The sequence below is a fragment of the Pleurodeles waltl genome, chromosome 9, assembly GCF_031143425.1.
Source record: "Pleurodeles waltl isolate 20211129_DDA chromosome 9, aPleWal1.hap1.20221129, whole genome shotgun sequence".
Taxonomy (NCBI): Eukaryota; Metazoa; Chordata; class Amphibia; order Caudata; family Salamandridae; genus Pleurodeles; species Pleurodeles waltl.
In genome coordinates, this window is record NC_090448.1 from 479108403 (window position 1) to 479125334 (window position 16932).

The 16932-nt window shown below is 42.4% G+C and overlaps 1 long non-coding RNA gene across 1 annotated transcript; it reads right to left on the reverse strand.

The window, feature by feature from the left end:
- Positions 1–645: 645 nt before the first annotated feature.
- On the reverse strand, positions 646–14807 carry LOC138259521 (uncharacterized). Its single transcript, XR_011198750.1, has 4 exons — positions 14686–14807; positions 1715–1824; positions 1541–1629; positions 646–1302 (listed from the first exon to the last, which is right to left on the reverse strand). It is a non-coding gene; the product is annotated as an uncharacterized lncRNA (long non-coding RNA).
- Between the last annotated feature and the right edge of the window lie 2125 nt (positions 14808–16932).

Genomic DNA, 16932 nt, shown 5'->3' on the forward strand with positions numbered 1-16932 from the left:
AGGAAAGGGGACCCCTTATCCCCAGGGGAGTGCTGCTTGCAGGACTAAGACTGCCGGCACTGCCATGATGTCGGCCAGCGGCAACCTGGCGGTGCCAGCAGTCAGACAGTGGCGGCTCCGTCAGGGTCATAATGTGGAGGCCGGACTGCTGCTTTGGTGGCGGTCCGACCGCCACAGTAAGTGTGGCGGTCTTGAGACTGCCACACTCGTAATGAGGAACCAAGGGCCATATGTACGAAAGCTTTTTCCCATAGACACAGAATGGGTAAAATCCTTTGGTACATCTGGCCCCAAGTGTCTTTGAAATAATTTAGGAGTGGAGTCAATTTTTCTTCATTTCGTGTAAAGTAGTCTGATTGCACAATTGATGTGTAGAAGTCATCTACACACTCGGGTATAAAACACAAATCTGTTAGTTTTTTAATTCAAATTGCATTTTACTATTTGACATCCTCAGCTATGCTTGGTTTTTGTTGCCAATATGCGAGGGAAATGTGAAAATAATCCTTGTATTTTTGTGTATATGTACATTTAACTAATTGTATTAATCATTTGTAATTCAAAGTCAATTATTATTTTCTGAAGACTTTTATTCATTGTTTAGGATTTTATAACTGATACAAATTCAGTGTAAGTTGAGGAATGGTTGCCAGTGGGTAAACTGTACACAAATGGGATGGTGGTGTTGTGAATGGATGGAGATTTGTTGTAAAAGTTCCATTTATCATCCAAATTTCAGTATTCTCCAGGATTACTAATTTATGAACTGTACTAAAGATTAGAAATCGTTTGAGAGGGTTCTTATTGTCATACAGTAGGAAGGCTTATTCATAAAAGTAACTGTGAGTTCTGGAGGAATGTTAATGTCAGAGTAGGATTGTGATCTTGTTCTTTGGGGATTGCTTCCCTATTTTTGTCTCTGAACCATTTTCCTTAAATTAGGTATTTTGGGAATACTTCTAGTAACGTGCATGAGGATGGTTTGGGCTATCTCCCTCAAAACTGTGCAACAAGGTTCATTGGAGGTGGCTGCTAGTATTTTTATGTGTTGGATAGTCACCCTATCCTTAATCTCCATTGCAGAGGCAGAGTGGTTATGCTCAGTGGTCCTTTCCACAGTATCACCCAGAGTAACCAATCTGCCTTTTCAATGGAATGAAAAATGTTCAACACACCTCCAAAGACCCCTGGGCTCAGTTAATCTCTCCTTACAATAAATGTGGTCACCATAATTTAGCAGTCTGTTTCAACATCTTGATTGAATGTACCTCGCTTGTTTTACATTCGCCATGTTTCTCTGATCTGTTGGGAAAGAGGAGAAAAATTATGAGGGTAATGCACTAAAAGTCTGATTAATTTTCGTTCAGGAAATTCTGTTAACTAAGAAAAAATGCATGGTTATTCGATGCACTCTGTTGAGGGAGGAAAACATATATGAACCCCTTTGAAACAGAGTGAAAATTAAGTTTTTGTTGGCATTCTATTCTATGGAAAGACAGCTGTTAGGTTTGGTAGTTTATATTTTTGGAAAAAAAGTTACCTGGCAAGTTTTTTTATGTTCCTATCTGGTCATTCCGAGATGAATTGCACAGGTTTTCTAGTGTGTTGGACTTCTTCTCTTTTGGAAATCTATTTATGGTTACAAAGAAAATTTGTGAAATATTTGCTGCTTTTTTTGTTTTCTTTGTATTTTGTATGTTTTTTTATTACTTACTTATGCACAGTTGATTTTCTTGCAATGTTTGTCCTTCATTTTCCGCTGTATGTGCTTTTTGTATATGGAAATTCTTCCCTCTTTCAATATTTGTTTGGGTCTTCTAAGGTCTAAGGGATGGAAAAAGAGGTAAGTAGTCGGTGGAGTTAGAATAGTAATTTTGCCCTCCAGTCACTGTCCAGCACCTTCCCTGAGGTAAGTACTTAGCAGAGTTGAAATAGTAATTTTGCCCCCCAGTAACTGACCAGAACCTTTCCTGAGGTAAGTACTCAGCAGAATTAAAATAGTAAAATTTTACTCAGTCACTGTCCAGCACCTTCCTTGAGGTATGTACTTGAGTTAGAATAGTAATTTCCCCCCCCATTCACTGTAGACCATCTTCCCTGAGGATATGCACTTGGCGGAGTTAGAAAAGTAATTTTGCTCCTCAGTCACAGTCCAGCACCTTCCCCTGAGGTAGGTACTTGGTGGAGTTAGAATATTAATTCTCACTCCAGTCACTGTCCAGCAACTTCTTTGAGGTATGTACTCAGCAAAGTTAGAATAGTAATTTTGCCCCCAGCCAATGTCCAGCACTTTCTCTGAGGTAAATACTCTGAGGATTTGGAATAGTAATTTTGCCCCCCAGTCACAGTTCAGCTTCTGCCCTCAGGAAGGTACTTGGCGGAGTTAGAGTAGTAATTTTGATCCCCTGCCACTGTCCAGCACCTTCCCTGAGATAAGCACTTTGTGGCGTTAGAATGATAATTTTGCACCACTGTCACTGCCCAGCACTTTCCCTGATATAAGTACTTGGTGGAGTGGGAATAATTAATTTGCCCCCCAGTCACTGTCCAGCATCTTCTCTGAGTAGGCTTGACTTAAGAAAAGTGGCGCTGCATCCAGTGCCGCGCCACTTTTCCTGCGCCTCTTAGCGCCCCCCCCCAATGCCATTGTGTGTGCACCATATCTATGATATGGCACACCATGACGGTAGTTAGGGAACTAGTGTCAACATTTTATATGCTCATTCCGAGCTTTGCAGGATTTGCATCAAAAATGTTGACGCTAATCCTGGAAAGCCCATTGAGGCCAATTGAAAATAATGGTGTGGCTCCTTTTAACGCCTGCTCTGTGCAGGCGTTAACAGTGCCCAAAGAAATGATGCAAATAAATCTCTTAGATTTCTTTGTGACATTTTTTCGGCTCCTCTAAAGGGGGAACGCCCCCTTTGCATACATTATGCCTGGTGCAGGCATAATGTAGCGCAAAGGGTTATAAAGTGGTGCAGTGCATGCATTGGGCTACTTTGTAAATTTGACAGAGCGATTTTGGCCTCATTGGGCCACATTAGTGTAAAGAAAAACGTCGCTAATGTGACCCAAGGAGGTGCTATGTGCTCTTAAATCTGCCCTTTGTTTCAGAAAAAAAGGTTCAATGTTAGGCTACATGGTTTGATCAGTAGTAAATGTACCCAAACTGTTGGTGAAGAAAATCTTGACAATGTCTGAAAATTAAAAATATTTGTGTGTAAATAAACGCTCTGGTTATATCGTTAGTATTTTGATAGGGTGAATAATGTTAACGTTTCATTTACTTGTGAAGATAAACGCCAGTATTCGAAAATGGGCGTGCTGTGCTCTCCTACTCTCAGTGATGCCTGTGGTCATGTCAGAAGGCAGTGTACCACTGAATACAAAATTGTGGAAGAGCTACTTTTAGATGTTTTTAGGGAGTATTCGATAATTCATAACAAAATAAGCCTTGAAAAAGTATTTTTTTGTGATTTAAATCATGACTATCCGAAGATCGCCAGACTTGCAGTGGAGGTGGGACTACCGCTACTGTGGCAGTCCGACCACCACTATACAAGATTGGCAGTCGCTGCCTCCAAAAGACCGCCATCTCTGCCAGGATCTCCGATAGGATGATGGTGGTCATGGTTGTAATCAGCCATTGCAGAGCTGAAGTCAGCCCCACCGTGCTGATTACAATCATGTTCTCCGCCAGACTTTTCATGGTGGTTCAATAGCCATGAAAAGGCTGGCAGAGAAAAAGTGCAGGGGCCCCCTTCCCAAGCACCGTCGAAATGCGCACTGTCTGCTGTGTGTCACTGTCTGCTGTCTCTTACAAGCCACTGAATGACACTACAGTGTTGAACAAATCTAAAGCCTCTATTTAGACAATTTCAGAAAGCTTGATCTACTCTTCTAAATCTATGTAGCGGTTTAACCACCTTAAGTACCATTACCATAATTATTGGATCAGTGTTGTTTGGGACTTCTGCTACTATTATGAGGGAGTCAAATCTGAACATTTTTCAAGTGTGGGAAGTGCAACTTAGCATATTAACATTGACGACAACGTATTAACTGAGGCATTTTCAATAATAAGCAATATGCTACATTTTTTATATCTGAAAAGAGCTGTCCATAGGATATTGTGGATATGTGTTAACACAGTGTAGGAAACATACTTGTCAGGCTATGGAAGCAAGACTTTGATGTGAACTGTTATCAGGCTTCCACTTCACCAGATCAGAAAAACTTGTCAGTCTATCATTCCTCTAATTGTATCATTTGGTTTCACCTTTGCTAGCCAGGATCATGCACCTAGACTATCCTGAGATACACTAGAGGTTGTGTTGTAAGAACACCTCAAGCAACAATGCAGTTAATGCTACCAAGGATTTAGAGATTGAAACCAAGTTGTAATAATAATAGTAAATGTGTTTAAATTAAATCCAACAAAAAATGATGAAAATTGGGCAAGAGATTCAAACGCTATTGGAGAAAGTTAACTATCTGGATGAGAACAACTAGAAAAAAGGTTTTGATATAAGTACATAGGTAAGGGAAAATCCTACAAAGAAAAGTACATAATCCACTTTGTCACATTGGACTAAAGTTTAGCCAAACTGTGTACACACTGTCAGAATGAATTTGAAGGTTGGGCAGGACAAGGATTCTCCTTTCCTACATTGAGCTGATTTAGATCTTGGCGGATGAAGTTACTCTGTCACAAACATAACGGATATCCTATCCACTGTATTATGATTCCGTTATATCTTATGAAAATTATAATACGGCAGATGGAATAAATGTTTGTGACAGAGTGACCCATCCACCAAGATCTAAATCAGGCCCTTAGTAAGTGGTATACAGGGAAATTCTGTCTACAGCTTTGAACTACATGGCGTACCCTAAAACAACACTATGTGGTCTGATGTGGTAAATGGGCTACTTAAACAAAACAGTGAAGTTTAAATCAAAAATATGTAGGCAGGAGAAGATGTTTTTTGACAGCCGTAGTTCAATGCAAGGTGATCAGATTCTACTCTGGCCTTTCTTAAGTCAGTTTTCCACTTGCAGTTTTTCTGAAGTTGTTGTTAGCTGATGGATAATGATGTCAGAGATCTATCCAGACTTGCTCCACACATTCCTCCTGATGATCCTAAAGATGAAGCTGTATCCATTTTGTAGTTTAGAATTTCCTACAAGAACGCAAAAATACATCTTAACTTGAAGGATTTTGTAACTTACAGACTAGTGTTTTGGTGCCCCCACAGTCATCTGGAGGATCTCTTCAAATGTTATAGGGCCTTATTACGAGTTTGGCGATCTCGCAACTGCCAAACTTGTAGTGGCGGTCGGACCGCCGCACTCCTGGAGGTACGACTGCCAGATTACAACCCTGGTGATCGGACCGGTAGGGGACTGCTGACACTGCCAGGATCACGAATTCCGACTGGTTGGCGGCGGTCGAAGTCTTGGTCAGCCCCGGTGGCACTGAGTTGAACACTGCCGTGCTGATCATTTCTTCCTTTTCCAGTCTCCTCTTCCCCACAGGTCTGGCAGGCTGACAGTTAGCCCACCAAACTCGTAATGAGGCCCATATTTTTTACAGCGGTGTTAATATTAGCACCCATTTAGTTTTTTTTTTTAACTATTTTTATTGGGATCTTCATATGCAACTAAAGACAGCATCACAAGACATTTGTAATATTCTGAAACAGTATCTAACCACATTACAAAGCAGTAGCATGCACGCAAAGCAAGAAACTATATGAGACAGCCACAAAAACATCTCAGTGTTAGAAGATACGTAAAGGGGCACTAAGCAGATGTGTGCCAGTGTGTCTACCTGACTAACTGGGATGTTATCCCTAAACTGGGGGAGGGAAGTGATGATTTGGACCCAGGCATAAGCAGGACCATATTTGTAAAAGGGTGCTGGTGTAAGACCAGAATGGCACTCCAACTGTGGTGTTGTCGGTAGTGATAATTGAGATGAGGATTGGGCCAGCATGCCGTGGCTCTGGGCTGGAAGGCTGAGTGGCTATCGATAAAGGGATACTCTGAGGGTGCAAACAAGCATAGACAGAAACCCCTGAAGTAATTAATGGAAGCTGACACACATGGCTTCCCAAGGGATGGGGACATGGGAGGAATGAGAGAGTATGTGTATGTGATGCTGGTGGCCCATTTGGGTTTACTGGGCAAATCATTGTTCCACGTAATTTGAGGAGGGTATCTCAGGCTGCTGAAATCGGATGCTTACGAAGGTGGCAGACTTCTTCATGGTGCAGTGCTGCCCTCTCAGTCTGCCCTCATTTCTGCATCACCCTGTGCCAAGCAGCCACCAGAGGGGCTTGTTTAGCCCTCCACTGTAGGGTGAGGGCTTTTTTAACAAGCATGAAAGCCATGCCAGGAAAGCGCACTCTTACCCTGTGACACCTACTACACCAAAAAATACCAAGGACACAGCCCTCCCTTGTTTTAAAGTCGATGAGCTCACTGACCTCTTGTAACATGTCATAGACAGAGTGCCAATGGGAGGATTGGGCTGGGCAGGTTCACAGCATATGCTGCAAATCAGTAGAAGGTGAAAGGCAGTGAGGGCAACAGTAGTGTGCATTAGGGAAGTAGTGGTTAAGTTGCTCAGGGGTGGCATGTGAGGTAAGAGACTCTAGCTAGACATTTATCAGCGACTATGACTTGCACTGACCATGCAGCCTGGGGTGTGATACTGTGGAGCAGAAAGTTTCCAAGCATGAATGTCATTAGGGGACCAGCTCCAATGTACGTCTCCCTCATGTGTTGCCTCGCTAGCCATTGCGAAAGCCACTGCAACTGCGTTGCTAAGTAGTAAGCCTTGAATCATGGGCCCTGAGGCTGCCTATGCCCACTATTCAGTGCAATTCAATGCCGCTTGTCGCCCCAGATAAGTTCTCCCAGCGGATTGTTTTGATCCTGGAAAAAGTGCTGTGGGAGGATAAAGGGAATGTTTACATTTAAAAAATATTAGAGCAGCCTAGGTAAGATTATCTTTTTGGATCAGGCTATTTGTCCAGTCGTGGCTAAGGGTAAAGTTTTCTAGAACTGCATTTGAGTTTTTATGGTGGAAAGGGCTTTTCTCAGGTTACCATCATACAAGTCGGCTGGAGAGTGGTAAAGGTGAACTCTAAGGTAACTGACAGTGTCTCCCCTCCAATTCAGAAGGGTTCCTTCAAGCCGCAATTCAAATTTGGGCTGCACTGTGGCTTAGCGGGTACACAGACGAGTTGGCCCAGTTGACCTGAAGGCCTTCCGCCTGTGAAACCATGTGAAGCGTGTTGGTTATGGGGGAGAGGTCTGAACAAACATCACAGAGATATAGGACCAGATTTGTCTTCCTTCTGATGCGCCCCAGGCATGTAGGCATTGAAATTGAAGCAGCATAGCCACTCTAAAATAGTAGCATGATGAGTCTTGGCCTCGGCCAGTACCGGACACCTACAGGTGCCATAAATCACACCTCTTTCTAGTGGTTCAGCCTCCAGGACTTCCTTCCCAAGCACTCTAGAGATCCCAGCGATGTCCTGCATATAGACCCCTCTGGTAGACACTTTAAAGGCATCCCATTCAAGTGCCCTGGTGGATGCCGTGGCATGGCTTTCTGTGAAATAGTGTCTAATGTGCAATACTAAATGTTAGGTCCTCTAGATACTGCTGGGGAGACGCCACATCATTTTAGAGGATATGCTCCCCAGAAAACTACATCATCCATCCAGTGGGCCCTCAACCAGCACGTATCACCCCTCCCTATCTTTAACAGCATCAAGTACCTGTTAGTGGATGAGCGGCCGAACCCAGACCAGACCAGTTCTCCACAGGTGTATGGAGAGTAGGTGAGGGCAGAAACGAACCCCCTCCATTGTTTTGCAGGTGCTGCGGTTCAACAGCTGTGGTGTGAGTTTCTTGAAGAAATGTGATATGTGCATTCTGACACTTGAGGTAGAAGTAGCGCTTCCCCGCAGTGTGCAGACCGCGTACATTAATGGTAAGAAACCTGATCTTAGCCGAAGGGGCCATAGTGCAAGAGGTCTAGGGTGTCTAGTTGGAGCCATGGGTGCACCCTAGTGAACCCCCCAGTTGCAATGATGTAGCTGGCTGCCCTCTGCAAGGCAAGTGAGGTGTGCCTATCTGGTTGAATCTTTGGGTTGTGAACTGTGTGACCATGGGAACAGATGGAAACAACAACATGTGGGGCCTACTTAAAATGGCAGCATGCCCAAACAGACTAGAGCGTCAAACAATTTAGTAAGGTGAGGCAGTGGCTCAACAATTGGGAGCAGTGCATGAGTGTGATGCAGTCCTGGATGTCAACATCTAATCTAAATAGAGCTCAGCTGTGGTGTAACAAGGCGGGACCCTCCACTTCCCGCCTCTGTGTTTTGAGGGTCAGTGTGACTATGGACTTTGGCCAGCTGTCTTTGGCCAGTGGGCAGCTTCTGTAGTGCTAGACAGCAATCAAAGTTCAGAGTCAAACAGGGCTGCACCCTGTGATTGCCCACTGATGATCTGGACTATATTAAGCCATCTGCTTCCTGAGGAGTCACCAATGGGGGATCTAGGAATCTCACCGATACCCCTCCATCGTTGTAAAGTAATTGTCCAACAAGAAGATGTGTAGGCCCTTTTCACCTTCTGAGGCACTGAAACTGTCTCCCAGGGAAGCCGTCAACCGGAGGGCCTAGCAGTGGTCCTTGGTAATTTGTTCCAGTGCAGGAGGCTGAGCCATCGGGGATACCGGGTAAGGGACCTGGTGAGTCTGGATTAATCTCCACTGCCCCTTCATCGAGAGACAGGGGAGCCTCTTGCAGGCTTAGCGGGTACCTTGTTGTTGTATATGTGAGCCCAGTACCATGCTTCCCTGAGATTGGTGAAGAATAGGAATTTACCATCAAATAGTAGTTTAAAGAGTATTGGAGGCCTAGTTGTCGGAGTCGTTCCTTTACTTCCAAGAAGAAACCTCATTGACACTGTACCACCTGAGCGTAGCCTGGGAATAATACGATGGTTGTATTCTCAACCTTTAGAGGTCCTGTTAATCTGGTAGCTTTCAGGATGGCGTCACGATTATTGAAGTGGAGGAGTTAGGCTAGTTTTGGGCATGACAATGCTCCCAGGACTGGGCAGTGCACCGGCACCCTGTGGCCTTTTTTCATTGAGAAGAATGGCATTAGATCAGATGTGGATACAAAAGACTTAAGCCAGCAGATTATGGCCTTCAATACCCTTTGGCAGGCCCAGGATTTGGGTGTTGCTCCTGTGAGAAAAACCCTCTGCATCCCCCTCCCTCCCTCAAGCACCTGCACTCATTCCTGGAAGTGTTGTATGGCGTGCTGGGTGGCCGTGGACTGTGGTTGTAGCATCACCTTCTCCCTCTCTGTGACCCTGTCTGTGAGATTTCAATGTTCATTTCAAAGGAAACCCAACTCTGCTGCCCCCTCTGCCTCTGTTGCTCCCCTCTTCTGGAGTTGCTGGCTTTGGAGTGTGGAGGGGACAAACTCTGCATCCTCTGGTCTCCTCCCTCCCTCCAGAGATCTCTGGTTGCAGGTGAGTGAGGTAGTCCAGTGCAAAGTCCCTCTGACCCATGACACCAGATGTAGGCCATTGCCACGCTGGCCCCCATCGTTCCAGGGGGTCCTCACTGACTGTGCCAGGGAGAATGAAGAGGGGTCCCCACCACCAAGGGTGATTCAGCCAGGTAGTATGCTTCAAATGCTGAGCACTTGTATGCAATTGAGTCAGGTTGTAGGGCTGATGGTGCGGAGCTCTAACAGCAGTGCCATTTACAACCGTGGTACTGCAGGGTCATTAGCAGTATTGTGTAGGCAGGTTTTAACTCATCTTGGCAAAGCTACCATGGCACTACAACACTTTACTTCCCTGAGGAAATTATTGTTAATCTTGGGGCTAAATTTATCACTATTGATATTATTTCATGAATTTGAACTTCGGTACAGAAAATACATTCTAAAAACAATATTTAGAAGTGAATCATACATAAAAATATGAAATAATAATATGTATTCACCAAGTATTTTGCTTCTTATAGTGGCATTACAAGTTGAATTTATTTCTATATTTGTTTTGGCTTTACGACTATTTCGTTTACATTGCGTTTCATGTTTTTCTGTTCGTTTTCAATTTGTTTTGTTTTTTACTTCATTTTGTTTTTATTTCTTTTTTTAATGTCATTTTTTACTGTGACTATTTAACAAATAAACAATTCCTTCACTTCATAACCCATATAGGGCACTTAAGTCATATTTATCCACAGAAACAACACATGAAGAGTAAGGAAACATAATAGATTTGCATGTGTTCAGAATTCTGTGATTGTTCGCAAACCATGCATCATGACACTGTAGGAGTGCATACACATAGCTATGATAACACACATGCTAAGTATTCCAATATACATCAATCACTGAGCATATCTCTGATCACCATGCCCTATTGATAAACCGCATTCCATTCTGTGGCAAAACATACTTGTGCATCCATTTGAGCATTTTTCACATGTATATATACATGCAACGCCATATTATTGCAATTTTCAAAGGTCTCACACAATTTAAAAACTGAAAACAAAAATCGTCCTTTAACACATTGAAGCATTGGGGTTAAGCATCTAGTATCAGATATAGCCAATACATCTGAACGAGATGGTGCTATCTTCCCTGGTCTTTTATACTGTATAAATGCTGTTATTAATTTTTTTTAAATGTGCGCAAGGCAATTTGTTAAATTCAATGGCATGTTGCCCTGGAAACTCTGCTCGACGGTCTTGTATGGAGAAGAACTTGCTAACAAAGTTACTTGTCCCTGATTTCCAACGAGAATGTTACATTTGTAATTTACATACAGATATTTTCATATTTGATGTCTACTGTATATCACATAATTATGAAAGAGTTCGACCTGTGCCTCTGTCACAAGCGGGATGCAGCCGCCTCTGATGCCTTGCACTTCAGCTCACAGCAGATGAGCCGAAGATTAATGACTGGCAACAAATCTAGGGAAAGAAGACCTAGAAGTGATGTTATCGATTTCAGAAAGAGATGCTGTGCTTGGCCTGGAGAAGCAAGTTTAGAGTCTCATCCCTGCAAAGCTTGCACAGATTGCAGAGCTACCTTGCAGTGTATTGCTGCTGCTTCCATTTAAAACAAGCATTGGCAAAGTCAATAGGTCTGGCATTGGATGCTGACATCTAAGCTTTGCCAATGATTACTTTGCAGGTGAATTATTTGTGTATGAAGGCATACACTGTATCAAAACAAGAATTATTTAAAAGTCAAAATGTATATATTAATGTGGAAGCACATATTGCACAAATAGTGCCTGGCACTGAATGGGGATTAACTATTGTGCTGATGTGCACATTGTGCAAGAGCAGAATGCAGTCACTCCCAATCAGGTAACCCAATGGCTGAAGTGGGCTGACCCTGTGCCCCATTCCGCATTCTCTAGTGGGCTGAAGCACAATGTGAACGACATTCAAATACACCAATAGATGAATAGGGCAAATTGAAAGCCCCTGTAATTACTTATCTGATATGTAATTTTTATTAACAAAACGACAGGTTCTGGCTAGCACCAGACAAAGAATAATATCTAGGGCCAGATGTAGGTAAGTTGGGTTTTGCGACTCGCACATTGTGAGTCAGAGTGACTTGCAATTTACGAGTCGCAAAACCCTATGCACAACAGTGTCCCTGACACTGTTTGCGACTCGCAAGGGGGTCGCAAATGCCCACCTCATGAATATTCATGAGGTGGGTCGCAATTTGCGACCCCCTTGACACTCGCGGCACTCACAGGGATGGTGGCCTGCTGGAGACAGCAGACCACCATGTCTGTGACTGCTTTTAAATAAAACAGTTTTTTTTTTTTGTTTTTTTTTTTGTAATGCAGCCTGTTTTCCTTAAAGGAAAACGAGATGCATTACAAAACTAAAAAATAAAACGTTTTCATTTCATTTTTTCGGAGCAGTCACTGCCTGCTCTGGAAAAATGTTTTTAATGCCATTCACAACGGGGAAGGGGTCCAATGGGGACCTCTTCCCTTTTGCAAATGGGTTCGTACCCATTTGAAATGGGTGCAAACTGCGACTGGTTTGCGACGGCGTTCGCGGTCACAAAGCAATCCTGCATTGCACTGCGACTCGCAATTAGGAAGGGGACACCACTTCCTAATTGCGACTCGCAAACCCGTTTTGCGATTCGGTAACCGGGTTTTATGCATTGCAAAGTGTAGTTTGCCCTAGTGCCTTGCTATACATACTAACATTTCTAAATAGTTAAATAGTGCAATGAGCTCTCAGTGGACCTGCATTGGCAACGCCATGTCAGGGATTTATTAATGGAGGGGGTAGAGCATACCCTATCAGTGTTGCGCTGCATTGGCAGAGCTGTGTGGGGGTCTCTGTTGCGCAACTGCAAGCGGGCTACCTATAGGCCGAGCTATGTTTTGGTCTTAACCTTGAAATAGCATTGGATCATGTAAATCGGGAGTGCACTGAGTATGTGTTCAAACGTACTACAAGTACAAAAATAGCTGGATTTCTCCAAGTCAGGATTTACTGCATTTTCTTATCAAAGCACCGAGATAATGGCCAGGAACGATGCTAGTAAGAACTGAGGTGCTCAGTTCTCTGTGTGCCCAAGGTGTGGTGTGGCAATAGCTCTGCAGCTTGGGATGGGGGTGCAGTAACTCTATAGGCTAACTTAGTAGCCATTTTCATCTGGGGCAGAGTGATCCAGTGCTGATGAAGCTTTAAACCATTCTAGGAAGTTGCTTTATGATGCCGCCCCATATTGTATTAAGAGGTCAGCAGACTGTGAAAAGATTCACCTTAAAATTGCATGCTTGCTGGCAGACGAAATGGAGAAGGCCAAACATGATTTAGCCTCGCACATGAAAAACATGCACGGGGGCTCTCCCTTTTGCTGACTAACATTACATTCCAGCGTGGAAAGGGGAAAATCATTTGGGCGTCACGGGACAAGTGCTTGGTAGATGGCCTGGCCCTACGTGAGCGGTGCAGTGCAGAGTGAAAAGGTGAAGGTGGGAGTGAAAAAGTGCATGGGCAGGTGGAGAGGTAAATGGAAGAGATGGCGGGGCTGGGGGCGGACACAGCTCGAAGTAAAATGATAAAATGAGCAAGAGGTGCACCAAAGATCTGCAGGTGCCTCAAAGAAGGAAAGGGGAATGAGAAAGAGGAGGTTCTGGGGGATTATGGCCGCAGAGTGCAAAAGCCAAAGGACACAACAATTTTAAACAAATAGGGTAACCGCCCGAAGCCCCGCGCAAAAATAGGTTGTGGGGGGGCCCTGTGAAATATTTCCAACTGACCCCACGTCTGCAATAGTCCCTCACATTACAAGAAAGTACAAAATGCATTTCAAGGTATATGAGATGACGCGCATTGTTTTTTTGCCAAACGTGAAAGGTGGAGTTTGGAGAAATGTATGATCTGCAAAACAAAACCTGTTTTGGAAACAGCTTCTGTCAATAGATTTGAAAAAATATGTTAGCAACAAAAAACGAAACATCCATAATAAACATGATTTCTGCCAAAAACAAATCAACTCATGACAAAGCAATTAATTACCAAATATTTACGTAGCTCACTCTGCAAAATGAAAAGTCTCATGTCGCAGATTAATTTTAGTCAAAAATACCTATTAAGCCAATCTATGTAGGATGGAAGTGTCTGTTGGTCCTGCCAAGAATTAAGCCATTGTCTTGTAGGTTGCACACAGAATCCTAGGGCTGGTATTTTTCCAAAGCGGTTGTTTTACCTTTTATTTTGACCGTATGCAGCCTTTAAACCGTACTAAAATGAAAATGCAGTATTTGGAAGCGAGGAAAGAGACTTCGATCCATATTTATACTTTTTTATCGCCGCTTTTTGACGCAAAAGCGGCGCAAATTTACAAAATCCAATTGTATTTTGTAAGTTTGTGCCGCTTTTGCGTCAAAAAGCGGCGCAAATGCGGCGCTAAAAAGGTATAAATATGTGCCAAGTTCCGAACAGGCTGCGCTCTCAGGTAGACAAGGAGGGAGCCTTCGTGTTTGACGTCACAACCAAGCTCTTTTCATACTGGAGGTGCCGCTAGATAGCCACAGATTTCACCTGTGCTTCTTTTTATCTACATGGAAGTCTGTTTTTACTATTTTCGATTTTAAAAGGCAAATCCGGTTCCTCAAATTTCGAATAATTCAAATGGAAATCAAATTACACTCAGAATGAAATCACCGAAACCCTTTCTGCCGGGTGACAGAAACGCAACGCTTTAGTTGCTTATTTTCTGTGTTTTAGTATGATGCCCTCTCCATATAATGGAAAAAACAAAACTTCATAAATAATTAAAAAATCACAACAGAGAGCCTTTGAATCTCAGTACATCGATGCAATTCGTACCACATATTCGTAAATTGTTCCAAACAACTTTGGCAAACTTTTGTCGGAGAAACTTTATACTGTGTGACATACACTTAAAGGAAAGTCAATCTAACTTTCAACGCTTTTGTTTAATGAATTAGCAAGGCAGATAATCAACATAATGGTTTTTAACTTTTCATTATTTATAATGGTTTCCTTAAAATTTTGTTTGAAGAACAAAATAAAGAAATTATGGATATATAGCATATACTTACTTTATTCTACCAGGCTGTTTCCCAGAAATGTTTTGGCAAAGAGAGCAGGTCTCAATAATCACACTGGGAAGCCGTGCTCAGTGGTAACAGCAAAAGCATAAAGCTGTAATCCATGACATGTGGATAGGATTGTATCATGTGACCCATAAAACAGGTCCACTTTGGGAATAAATAAACACAAAAAACTAGCTAATCATCGTGAGTATTTCTGAATGATACCCAGCGATATCTGTTCTGATCAGTTAATATTCTTTTGCCATCATTACTTGAGTTTATGACAACGGTTTTGCAACTTCTGTTTTATTGCATTTAGGTCAATGTCGTTCAACATTCTTTTGTGAATGGTGTAATACAAGGAAGAAAGGTAATTTAAAACACAGGACAGTTAATTTTAAATGAATACAACTAATTCATCTTTCTACATTATAAGAATATTGCTAGTCAGTGAGGAGTTCTGTGATCATGTGCAGGCCGGTTAACAATATAAAGCAAAGAGGCTGTAATGTGAATTGCTGCATCCATTTTAGTTCCAGCTACAGGCAGCTTTCACTGTTTACAAAGCTCGTGTCAACACAACAAAAAAAACAAAAAAACAACACACAACCAAAGGGGTAGTTGAGCCACTTTCAGTCGATGGTTTGTGGTGATCAGCCTTCTCCAGCCATTAGTTGTACAAAGTGACTGTGAGCGCCGAACTCCTATAATCAACTTAACCCCAATATTCATTCATTAAAACTTTATTTCAGCAATTTGAGGCATAAAAGTCACACAAGACAGTGCCTAGGTCAATCAAAGTGAACCCCAGTAATTTCAGACACCACAGAATTTACCTTGATAATCCAGCACCACATCTCCAGTTGATCTAGCCGATAGAAGTACCACCCTTTTTCCATGACTCCATCAAATTAGCAGAGTATTACAAATATAATCAAATAGTGACAGTAACTGAGTTCTAGATCAAAAATATATTTAAAAGATTTATTACAGGAAAACTCATTAGACATTACAGAAAGTATAGTAGAAAAGGCCATAATGGCTCAGTTACAGACATGCAAAATCAGGAACAGAAATCGTAATCCTAGTAAAAAGCTATTCCCTATATTTAGGCATCATCCTCGCAAGGAGTTCTGACAGCATTCTATGTAATGTAAATCCAAATGCAGTCATACAGAGGTCCAAGAATAAAATGAGAAATCACACCCAATCCTTCAAATCAGGGGCTTTTATACATAGTTTATGCATAAAGAATTAGCAAAACTGCATATTCAGCATGGCTTGATCCTAGCTAGCTCACTTTGGGCAAATCAGAATAAGAAATACAGAATAAGCATTGTCACAAATATTAATTCCTGATACTAACCAATTTCTTAATTTCACTCTCTCAGCAACGGTAGTCTTGAGATGCAATAATACAATGTGAAACATTTTCTAGGCAAACAGTTTTACAGATCACACCTTCAGCAGGTACACTTTGGAACTTCCAGCAGACATCCTTCAAAATGATACATAGGAGTTGGACTTGACGCTCTATGCAGAGTTATCCCCACATTTTTTGCATTCTTCCTCCTACTTTTTTGCTGAGTTCATTTTTGTTGGTCCAAGGACTGTCACTTTACCCCTGTTAAGCAGGGCTAAACTGCTTGTGCTCTCCCCTTAAAACATGGTAGAATTGGATTATACCCAGTTGGCATATTTAATTTACTTGTGTGTCCCTTCTAAAGGGTCACTAAATGCACCCAGGCCATAAATTAAATGCTACTAGTGGGGCTGCAGCAGTGATTGTGCCTCCTACTAAATAGCCCTTTAATCATGTACTAGGCCTGCCATTGAGAGCCTGTGTGTGCAGTTTTAATCTACCCTGTCAACTGGGCAAAATAATCCTGTTGCAAGGCACAAACCTTCCTTTTTAATACATATAAGTCATCCCTAACATAGGCCCTGGACAGACCCAAGGGCCGGGTACCGTGTATTTAAAAAGGTGGACATGTACTTTTAAGTTTTACATGTCCTGGTAGATGAAAACTCTTAAAGTCATTTGCCACTGCTGCAAGGCCTATCTCTTCCATAGGATAACATTGGAATTGCCTTATTATATTTCACAATTGTCATTTCCAAATGGGAAGCGATGACAAGCCCACATTTAGTGTCTCTGGAATCACAATTTAAAAGGCTCACTTATGGTGAAGTCAGATTTTAGGTTGAAAATATGAAAACTGCACTTTGGGAAAATTAGCATTTTCTTGCCTT